This window comes from Hemicordylus capensis, chromosome 4, assembly GCF_027244095.1.
Source record: "Hemicordylus capensis ecotype Gifberg chromosome 4, rHemCap1.1.pri, whole genome shotgun sequence".
NCBI classification, from domain to species: domain Eukaryota; kingdom Metazoa; phylum Chordata; class Lepidosauria; order Squamata; family Cordylidae; genus Hemicordylus; species Hemicordylus capensis.
In genome coordinates, this window is record NC_069660.1 from 297837041 (window position 1) to 297847680 (window position 10640).

Sequence of the window (10640 nt, forward strand, 5' to 3'; positions counted from 1 at the left end):
GTTTATCATAGAAATCTATTGCCTTAGTAGTACAGCAGGGGTGTAGAAGTTGGAACCATGTGCTTGTGAAGCTGGCGGGTGGCTTCTCTGCTTTCTTTGGAGAGAGATAGGGAAGCTAAACTGATACCTTTAGAAACCAGTGCACCCTCACCAACCAAAGCTGGGTCAGGCAAAAAACAATGTGTCATCTTAACAGCTTTGCCTCTATGATGAGTCACCCTTGTAAATGCTCCTTTGAACTTCAAGACAAGCTGCCCTTGGTTTGTTTGCTTAGAGCCGAGACGGCTTGTCGCCTGAGTGTGAATTTGGTCTGGAGAGCACAATCTATATGTGTGATCAGCTGTCATTCAAAGCTCAGACCCACATCCCCACCAGCTTGACTGAAACCATCTGAATTCACATGTAACACAGAACTGCGGGTTCAATGGACCCAAGGTTCTGCACTACACACACACACACACACACACACACACACACACACACACACACACATTCCCATCTGAACTTGGACGTTCAGGAGAGCTGTCTCTCTGAAATCAGCAAGACTGCAGAGAGGCAGGGGACCTGGCTGTGTGGGCTTCCTGAGAAAGAGGAGAGTCCACACAGCCAGCTTTCTCCCTCAATTCCAGTTCCATGGGGCTGAAACTGCATTTGGCCAGCATTCAGATGCAAAGCCAGAGTTAAAGGTGGTGAAACTCTACTCTGACCAAAGGTTCAGAGTGGAGTTCAGGGAGGGAAACTGGGGGTCCTCTTTTGCCCTTAACTCTGGTTTTCCAGCATTCAGATGTGCTGCCTCAGAAACCAGAGATGAAGGGACCTCTGGTTTCCTACTGAGTCTGAATTTGACCAGTATCAGGACACGTGCAATAACAAGGCAAATACATTTTTGTGTGTGCAGTCATCAGACAAACACAAGGAACTTTGGCTTTGTTTTGATGCTCCTGCTGATTAGCTCTTGAACTAATTTATCTTGGAGGGGAAAAAACTTACTCTGCCTGTTTGATTAAAATACGGAGCACTTAGCAACTCATCCTAATTGTTCCAGGGTATTTAGCGTTATGCTTGCTCTACAGGAAAAAAAACAGAGCACAAAATCTCTTTTGTTTAAGCACAACAGGTTTACATTTAATTAAATTTGTTGTTAGTCAAGCATCTGTTTTAAACGTTAATGAATGACAGCTCCTTTGGGACTTCCATATGTAAGTATTTCTACTTCATCACCCAAGCTCAAAGTATGCTTGCTTTTAGAAGTTACGGATAATCAGTTGCTTTTACACTGAATGGATGCTGGAAATGTTGCAAGATCACCTTTACTTAAAATAGATGAGTACAGCACTAGAGATGAATCGGGACATTAAGGAGATTGTATGGCTGCTGCTGAAAGCAACATCTTCTCTTTCACAAAACATCTAGTAAACTTTCCCCTTTCCACTCCACACTTTCAGTTCAACAAAGCATCCCTTCTAGTGGCTGCTGGTGGTGCCTTCCTTGTGCCCCCCCCCCGCCCCGATAGTGAGCCCCTTTGGGAGAGGTAGCCACTGGCTGACATACCAACCAGAAATATGTCCCCAAGGGTTGGGCATGCAACCCTCAGAGACATATTTTGAAGAGGCTTCCTTGGGAAGGGGAGGGCATCAAAAATTGCCACTTCCCCACTGAAAATGTACTATTAGTCAGAAGTTCTTTTGGCTACTCTCTACCTGCACTGCATCCACTGCTCTCTACCTGTATCCATGCCCTATATGTCAGCTACCATATATCCGCTCAATTCACTGCTTTCTATACATAATGCTTAAAGTGGTATACAGAACACTGGCAATAAAATAAAGGTACAGTAAACAATACAGCTGCAACCTAAGATAAAGGCATAATAGCAGCCTATCCCAAAATGTCTTCAAAGGCTTGGTTACAGATGGATATTTTAATTAGGGGAAAACAGCTAAAGAGAGAGATTGGACAGAACTTCTGGGGATGGGCCATCCATAATTGCCACCACTGAGAAGACCCTGTGCCAGGACTTTGGAAGGTGGTAGAACCAAGAACAGGAACCCCTGAATATTGTAGTGCGTGAGCAGGCTCATATGGGAGAAGGTAGTCTTAAAGGTACCCTAGCCCCAAACTGTTTAGGGTATATGTATATATGCGTAATATATGTGTATGTATGTGTATATATTATATAAAATTAATAATAATATGTGATGTGATGTTCAAAGAGATGAACACTGTAAATGTGATTGTGTTTGAAGAGATGGACACTAAATGTGGTTGTGTCTGTTTCTGTGATGGGGTAAAACTGGGATGTCCCAGCCACCAGTTTATTAAAATGGGAGCAGTTATGCCTATACTATTTGCCTTGCAGAAATATGCTTCACTATACATAAAGGGCCAGTTGGGAGACTTAGTGACTTCTGGCCTGCTTCCAACCCTGTAAGTGGGTTGGCAGCATGTTCTCTGAATGGAAAATGAAGAATGGAAAATGGAAAACACGCTGATGGGGCTATTGCGTCACATGTTTCCCCACCCACATTCCATTTCATTGAATATGAGAACATAAGAAGTACCTTGTTGGATTATCCTCAAAGGTATAATCCCAAACTACACATCTAGTCTAGTTTCCCCTACTAACTGAGCAGTTACCCCTGCTAACTGAGCAAAGAGACACCATTTAAAATGGTGATTCTCAGATTTAGCAGGGTGAGGGCAACTGGCCATATCCAACCCCAACACAGCATCCCTCGAGTGGCTGTCGCTGGTATCTACCTTATGTTTGCTTTTAGATTGTGAGGCCTTTGGGGAAAGGGGGCCATCTTATGAATATATGATTTGTTTTTCTGTGTACACCGCTTTGAGAACTTTGGTTGAAGAAAGGTATATAAATACTCGAAGTAGTAGTAGTAGAAAGAGGAGGAGGAGGAGGAGGAGGAGTGCAATTTGCCTCAGGGGACAAACACATGCCCACGGGAAGGGTCATTTGTGGCAGAAGGAAAAATCACAATGGGTAGGAGCATCTGGTGAAGGCAGCACTGGGTGGCGGGGGGTGGGAGGTGAGAAGCACCTTTAAGAAGTAATAAGCAGGTGCTTACCAGTGTATAAACAGCACCTGCAAGCTGCCGTGCTCTGCCCGTGATTCTGCGTGGGGTGGTGGTGCTCTGCAAGGCATCCAGCCTGGCCGCGGCGTGGTCCTAGTCTTTCTGTGTGCGCGGTGGCTCCTCGCACACACAGAGGCTAGGGCCATGGCGCTGCCCCGTCCCCAACACAGAATTGCGGTTGGAGCACAGCAACTTACACGCTGGTAAGCACCTGCTTATCACTCCTTAAAGGTGCCTCTCACTGCTCCCACCCCCGGCGCTGCCCTCACCGGTTTCTCCTGGCAATGAGATAATGTTGCATCAAACATTTTCACATGCTGAACAGAATTCCAAGGGAGCAGGAGCTGGGGGGTGGCTGTGGTGGAATGCAGGATTAGCAGCAACCCAGAAAACTCTGAAGCAACCAATTTCAGCTTCTGTTGACTAGTCTATTCTTCAGCTGCAAGCTTCAAGGTTTAAATAGTTAATGAGAGGATGGGGATCTTCCTCAGAAGAGTGATTCTGTGTGATTTAATTGCAATTCTTCTCAGGGTCTTGGGAAGAGATTCTTGAAAAAAACTGAGTGCATATTTCTTCTCCGTTTACTCATATGTCTCCCATTAGTGTTAGTGAGAATCAATTTTCCTCTCAATTAAAGTAATGAAACTGGTGTGAAAACAGTGTGAAATGGGAATCTAGCATGCTAATGTGTATTTTTTACATTCCCTGTCTAATATAACAAAAATAGAATATGGCAATGGGTGGATTTGATTGGATTAACACAAGTACACATTTAGATTTATGGAACATGATCAATCCAATGGGGAAACACTGAAGGCCCTACTTTGTCTTTTCAGGATACAGAACTTTTGTCTAAAAATATTGGATTCCCACAGCCAATTAATATATGACCAATCCATATATAGAACATCTTCTCTATGAACTGCACCGCCCATTGAGATCATCTGGAGAGGTTCATCTGCAGCTGCCACCGGCTCATCTGGTGGCTACTCGGGGACAGGCCTTCTCCATTGTTGCCCCGAGGCTTTGGAACACACTTCCTGCTGAAATAAGAGCCTCCCCATCTCTGGCAACTTTTAAAAAGGCAGTCAAGAAACATTTGTTCACCCAGGCTTTTACTTAGATACTATTTTAATTGCATTTTTAATAGTTTTAACGTTTTAAATTTCAAACTGTTGTAATGTTTTAACCTTTTTATTTGTTGTTTTTATTGTTTTGTTGTAAACCACCCAGAGACTTGCATTTTGGGTGGTATACAAATGTGTAAAATAAATAAATAAATATAGGGAATACTAGTTCCCTGAATACCAAGGGAACTATACTTATCCTTATCCTTCTCTCACATACTGCACGACATTACGTGCACATGGCAATGTAATATTTGCACAGTTGCACAGGAGTGCTATTGCACAAAATGCAAGAATTATGCAACTGCAGATGCAGTACTGACAGCCATTGGAAATAATGGCCATCGGTTGAGCAACTGGATTTGCACGATTCTTGGATTTAGTGCAAAGGTGCTCTTGTGAAACTGCAGGAATGTTATGTTGCAATGTGCACGTAACTTTGCACAGTATGTCAGCTGCTACTACTGAGAGTGACTCTGAATGTTATATAACAGGCCTGTTCAACTTATGCCCCCCAGCTGTAGTCCAAAAAGTTGTACTCCCATAATCTCCAGCTACAGTGACCATATGCCAGTGATTATGGGAATTGTAGGCCAACATCTGCAGGAGGGCCAAAGTTGAGCAGCCCTGTTATAGAACATGGAAAACCAGGAAGTGATCCTGTTCTCCCTGCTTCTTTGTTATCTGTAGTTAAATGTGCTAGCTGGCATCTACTGAGGGCCCACACCCTATTGTGGAGACACTTTTGGGGAGACACTGCTGACAGTCACTGTAGACAATACTGAGCTACTGTAGATGGACCAATGGTCTGACTTGGTATAAGGCAACTTCCTATGTTCCTACTCAGATGTTACCAAAAAAACACAGAGAAGGGAAGCATTCATCACTTTTGCATCCTGTTTCCTTCCCCATGTTATATAATCTCTGAAACAATTTTTGACACTGTTTGTTTTTTAAACCACAGCTCTATCATATTTCCTAGAATTTGGATGAAAAACGCTCCCTTGCCATTTATTATTGCTATTTGTTGTTGTAATGCAGCCTAATCTGATGCGTGCTTTCTTGCAGGGAAGCTCACTGCCTTCAAGGGGGTAATAAACTCTAGGGGTGTGTATGAATCACTTTTTGCTATTCAAATCTCAAAATCTAATCGAATAGAATCACAAAAACTTGAATTGATTCATTGGAAACAGCTGGCTTGGCCAGCTGCCTCAATGAATCCACCTCAAATCACTTAAATCAATTTGAGTGATTCAAGTGCCATTTTGAGGCCTGTTTTTCTGGGGAGAACTGGAAAAATGGGCCTCAAAATGGCGCCATGTTTCTGGGGAGATCCGGCCTACCAATTGGAGTCAGTGGGTGGACCAGCCCTCCACTCTACCTCTGAGGACTGGGCTACTGGCAAAATTAAGTGCCATACCATGCTTTCCTGCTCTGCAGCTGTCCTGCAATGCCCCACAAAAGTCAACAACCTAACATTTCCCTGTGATTTTTCATGGGGGGGAAGGGGTGTGTGTTTATTTTTAAGAGCCACAAAATGGTTCCATTTTTCAAAATGCTGGCTGACCTCAGAGGTCATTTCTGGCCACCACAACACAGTGGATACATGGAAATTAACCCATTTTTCTTTGCATATGCCGAGGTCAGGTGTCAATTACACAACCACATATACATGGAACCACGGATGTCAGATCTGTGAATAGTGAGGTTTGCCTGTATTTAAAAGGACAGTTCAGATGATAACATCCACTGGCCTCATCAACCATGCAATGAAGGGAATGAGTGCACACAACCCCCTCCCCTCCCAGTGCACCATTCCATTTCACGTAATAGATTGGGAGTCGATTCATTCAAATCGCTCTTTATTTTATTTAAATACTACTTTAATGCCACATTTGAACCACATGTGAGGGCAGTTTGGACAAACCCCCGCCCCCATACAACTGAGCAACTCAGGAATTGTGTGCGGAGAGGGGAAGTAGTGTATACACTGTAGCCCCTCTTGTGGTGCATCAGGCTGGTCAGATATTTTACCTGGAGAGGCCCAAAGTCAACACAAGGACCAGAGGAAAATGTAGTGTGCAGATCAAGCATACCAGTCTATGTGTGCTGAACATAACATGCAAATAACTTCTGTATCTATACAGATTGGCAGTACAATCTGGGCACAGACTGTCCATGTGTTGCATGCTATGTGTGATGTGCTGATGGCCACCAGCTTATATGCCTTTAAAAGGGGCTTAGACAATTTCATGGAGGACAAGTCTATCAATGGCTACTAGTCTGGATGACTATAGGTTACCTTCAGTCTCAGAGGGAGGATGCCTCCGAATACCAGTTGCAGGGGAGAAACTGCAGGATTGGCGGCATGCCTTCATCTCCTGCTTGTTGGCTTCCTGGAGGCATCTGGTGGACCCCTGTGGGAAACAGGACTACATAGTGCTGGACTACATGGACCTTGGGCCTGATCCCATAGGACTGCTCCTATAAATTGGACTAAATTATTAATGAATATACATTTTTTAATTTTGTGATTGTTTGCTTGTCTTAAACATCTGGCATAGCTATTCCAAAAGTACCCATAACATTTAATTTGGGCAAAATGCCTTCTAACTAAAAGAATAAAGGATATAGTCATATTAAAACTAATCTTCAGCCATATGGGCAGTTTCACCTGTCCTAGATTTGGTTTTGCAGCTTTGGTTGCAGAGGGTTCTTGCTGGCTGTTTTGGGGTTCTGCCCTGTGATGGACAATAATTACAATTTAAAGCTCCATAATTTACTTATGACTGTGCTGAAAAGACTGTCTACAGTAAATAAACTCATGTGATGTGGCAGGATATTGGTTGGCCTCTGAATGTTGGAACACAGAGAGACTGGAGCGGCTAGAAGATATACCTGTATACTAGTTGCCTGATTGTGCTTTAAGTTATTTAAAAGATAAAACTGTAATAATATTTGAAACAATTAAAACATAATTGGGCTAAGAGTATTTATGTTCTGTTTTGCAGGACTTCTCCACCCCTTTAGGCTTCCTTGCTACAAAATGTCTTTCACAACCTGTCCTAATTTCACTGTAAGCTAGGTAATTAGTAAATAATGGGGCTTTAAATTGAAATTATTGTCCATCACAGAGCAAAACCCAAAAGCAGTCAGCATATTGCCCACCACAACTAGTACACAACCGCCTTTTAAAAAAAAAAGACAAATTAAGCACAAGGACAGAAAAAGCCATGGGGCAGCACCCAAAACTGAGCCAAAGCAAAGGAGAGCAGATGGGCACAGAAAATATATTTAATACAAAATCCCAACGCATTTAAAGCATGTACTCTTCAGCAGGGGGAAATGAATCAAGAAATCACAGTGCTCCAAAAGATAATGCTAGCTGGTGTTCTGAAAGATAGCCTGCTTTCCAGTAGGCTTATGCGATCAGCCGGCATTCTGCATGAGTGTCCATCCGTGTGTCATCCGTGTGTGTGTCCCCCATGAACTTCTCAATGCCTGGACCATTATGAACCAAATTGGGTACAGTTGTAGGGACACCTCAACATTGTAGTTTGTGATGTCATCCACCCCAATTCATGCACAAGTGGGCTAATTTGTGGACTGTCTAAATGATTTGAATGAAATTTGCTAGTCGTAGTGAGGACACATAGGGACGCCTCAGTGGCGTAGTTTGTAATGATGTCATCCACCCCGATCCAAATGGCGGATGCATGAATGTTTGAGGCACAAGAGGGCTAAGTTACATAGAAACATAGGTAGCTGCCATATACTGAGTCAGACCATTGGTCCATCTAGCTCAGTATTGTCTACACACAGACTGGCAGCGGCTTCTCCAAGGTTACAGGCACGAATCTCTCTCAGCCCTATCTTGGAGAAGCTGGAGAGGGAACTTGGAACCTAGATGCTCTTCCCAGAGTGGCTCCATCCCCTAAGGGGAATATCTTACAGTACTCACATATCAAGTCTCCCATTCATATGCTTAGCTAAGGGGACAAGTCATGCTTGCTACCACAAGACCAAATTTGGTACAGCTGTAGTGGGTGACATACAGGGACACCACAATGGCTTGGTTTGTGATGATGTCATCCACCCAAATTCAAGATGGCAGACACGGGAACATTTGAGGTGCTATTGGACTAACTTGCGAACCACCTAACTGATTTGAACCAAATTTGCAACATGTGTAGGGACACACAGGGACAGCTCAAGGGTCCACCCTGAATCATCCACCCTTATTCAAGATGCCGGACACGTGAATGTTTGAGATGCAAGTGGGAACCAATTTGGACCAAATTTGCTACAGTTGTAGGAACACATAGGGACACCTCAAACACATAGTCTATGATGATGTCATCTACCCCAATTCAAGATGGTGGACACATAATGTTTAAGGCACAAGTGAGCTAACTTGTGAACTGCCTAACCGATTTGGACCAAATGTATTCCAGTTGTATGGATAGTGAAAGGAATGTAGGCAGATTAGTTCTTACTAGAACAACTTGCTTGGAACATTATGATTGCAAGATTCTTTCCCCCCGATGAAGAGCATGTAGTGGTTAGAGTGCTAGACTAGGACTGGGGAGATCCAAGTTCAAATCCCCATTCAGCCATGATACTTGCTGGGTGACTCTGGGCCAGTCATTTCTCTTTCAGCCTAACCTACTTCACAGGGTTGTTGTGACGAGAACCTTAAGTATGTAGTACACCACTCTGGGCTCCTTGGAGGAACAGCAGGATATAAATGAAAACAAACAAACAAACAAATTAAACTTGTTTTTTAACAAGGTGGACTCTGTCATTTGTCATTCATCCAGGATTTTTTCACTCATTGGCCAGAATATTGGAAGGCAGGAGCAAGTTTATTACTTAGTGAGCCACTGGAAAGAATACTGCCAGCACAGTTTTCCATACACAGTGAGGTCATTCACTCAATAAAAAACTTTGTTCTACCTGCGTTTGGTAGCTGTGTGGAAGCAAGGTAGGAGGAAAACCTGGGTAGAAGTGGTTGTGTGGAATAAGGTAGGAGGAAAAGCTACCCAGGTTTTCCTCCTACCTTGCTTCCACACAACCAAAACCTGGGAGCATACACAGCTCCCAGACCTGGATAAAACATAGTTCTTGGTTGTGTGAATGAACTCTATATCTCCTTGGGTGAAAGGGCAAGAGACTCATTTTTTCATGGAAGCTGAAAATTTGAGGTAGGAAGCATGGGATATTCTTGAGGGGGGGCACATGACAACCCCCCTATGGCCACTGCTTTTGGAGGTGCTGAGGCCAGTGGTGATACACTATGGGCACCTGGAAGCATTTATAAAGCAAGTACAAGTGGAGCTGGATGTTCCAGGGAATGTGTGCTCCTGACAGGCATGACATCTGAACCTGCTCACCTCCATTTCCCAATATGGGTTACCCAATTCCCCCTTAGATTTTACCAACTTTGCCAAGCTAATTTCAACTCTGATTTCAAGTGGGCACAGGAAATTGGTAAAATCTAAGGGGAATGTAGGTAACCGAGATCTGGAACTGGAAGTGGGCGGCTTCAGACATCACACCTGTTGGGAGCACATACCTTTCCTATCTACTTTGTAAGTACTTACAGGAGGTCATGTGAACCCACCCTATGTAGACATCAACTGGGCTGGGCTCCGTCCGATTGGGACAGGATTGATGCAGCTCTTTACTGGCTTCCAGGGGTAACAGCAGCACTGAAGTGGTTCTTTGCCATGACTCTACCATTGTTTCCTAGGTTAGGTAGCTCCTTGCCTAGCTCTCATGATTCCACTTTAGCTATGGTGCAATGCTCAGATAACAGGGGAGCCAGAGATGGCCTTGACTGCTTGAGCCAGAGATGGTCTGGCCCCCTTGACCATTTTGGTCCCTCCACTTGGCTACTGCTTTTTGGAAGGCCACAGGGGCACATGATTTGACTAAAACTGAGGGGAATTAGGGCATGGGGATTCTGGATTTCACTAAGAACTCCTTTGCTGCCCCCCCCCCCAGGAATTTCAGCACAGCTGTGTGCGCAGCCCAATCCAGGGTTTGCAGAAGTGTGGCTAAACCATGTGATAATTCTGAATTATAGCATTTATCTGAATGGGTGGCAATTAATAGATTCAGCTTCAGGATTGAATGACACCAGACATGAATTCAGTTTTGCAAGTTTGTTTTTGATATAGGATTTCATTCTGTGTTTGCACATGGTTAATGGCTCTTGTGCAAAATACAAAAATGTTTCCTCCCCTGACCCCATCATCAAAATAGCCTTTGTTTTAATGGGCACTTGAAAATAATCAGTTACCCCTCTCTCCCACTCCAACCTCCCCTCCCTCCCCAACAATTCTCTCATCCAAGGCTCACAACAACATTCTACATGAAAAGGACACCCCACAAATGTAACGAATTATTGTTTTAAATTTCC